Source organism: Lottia gigantea, assembly GCF_000327385.1.
Source record: "Lottia gigantea unplaced genomic scaffold LOTGIsca_93, whole genome shotgun sequence".
Classification (NCBI taxonomy): Eukaryota; Metazoa; Mollusca; class Gastropoda; family Lottiidae; genus Lottia; species Lottia gigantea.
In genome coordinates, this window is record NW_008711042.1 from 475,539 (window position 1) to 477,033 (window position 1,495).

Genomic DNA, 1,495 nt, shown 5'->3' on the forward strand with positions numbered 1-1,495 from the left:
TTGCATTTAAGTTTTCAATGGTTATTATTTGCCTCTATGTTTGCTTTTTATAAATAGTTAATGAATTAAAATGACGGAATAATAGTTCAAGAAGTCTTTTGCATGCTAAGTACACATTAAAATAGCTAAATTAATGACAAAAGATAGATTTACCTAATCTAGGCTTTAAATTTCAATGCTTTTAATTTTTATTAAAAACAGTGAATAACGAACTAATTCTTGTTTAGAATTATATATTAATTATCATAAGAGTCTAAGTTTAAGCTAATGTGATAATTTAATTATTTTATAAAGTAGGTCATAGAGAAGATCAATCAAAACTAAATTAAGATCAAGGTTAAAAGTCACAGTTCGTTATAAATCATGTCAGTGGACTTAAATATGACTTTTAGAAATAACCTCTGAGGTTCTGGCCTTATGGGGGACATTTTCACAAGTCTTATACTTTTATAATTCTTAAATGAGCCGTATACTGCATATATTTCTAAGGTTTATAATCTTATATGGTTCTCTTATTTTCTATTCATTATGCTTGATTTCTATCTAATTTTCTCTGTCTGTTTGTATATTCTTTGAAGTTATTGGCTTTAAATATATAACAGTTACACAAGCTTATATTCCTAGCTAAGTAGCTATATACACCTGGTTTATCTACAATCAAATAAAACATACCAACAGAAGGGACTCAAATTCTTTTGCTAACACTTTTGATAGTATCATTACGACTGTTCCAATTTTTCGAGTACCAGTACAAAGTATAATAGGTAATCATGTCACTATTTTTCTGGAGTTTCAGAGAAACTCTTAAGCTCTGATTAAGCTTGTACAACAAATTTGTGTTGGTTCTAATAAGAATATAAGGTTATTTTTTTATTGTCAACCTGCTAAATTGTCTTTTGTTGGCTGCAGGATTCAATGATTCTGTAACAATGTTTTGGTGAATTACACTTGTTTTAGCTCCCTTTAACTTTTCTCTGATTATAATAATGAAAAAAACAATTTATGATATAAATGATTCCGTACTGGTAACAAATTTCGCAAATTACTCTTATGTAAGCTACCTTCAGTTTATATCTGATTATCTGCCCTATATACAATACCTATGTAACCTGACATACACATAGTTTCAGCGAACGTTAACTTGTCATCTACCTAACTACCTACCTAGTTTCAGGATTACAGAACATTGAATAATTAATTAAGTGAGGTATTCTAATGAGTATTTGTATGTAACATTTTGTCAAGTTAGCTAATGAGTTATTTAAATATTCTGTTTAATGGATCACAGATCATACTGATTAAAATCAACACAATAAACAAATTCATTTCATTATATCACTTGATATTACTTTCATATTTAAGTGATAAATATAATCGTGCATTTTTCCTCCTAATTCACCGTAAATAAAAGGATATCAATGAAAAATTCAGCTAAGTTTTCAATGACAGGTTGAAGTTAAAAACGATGAAGCAGCGTACTGGAAACTGATGAATT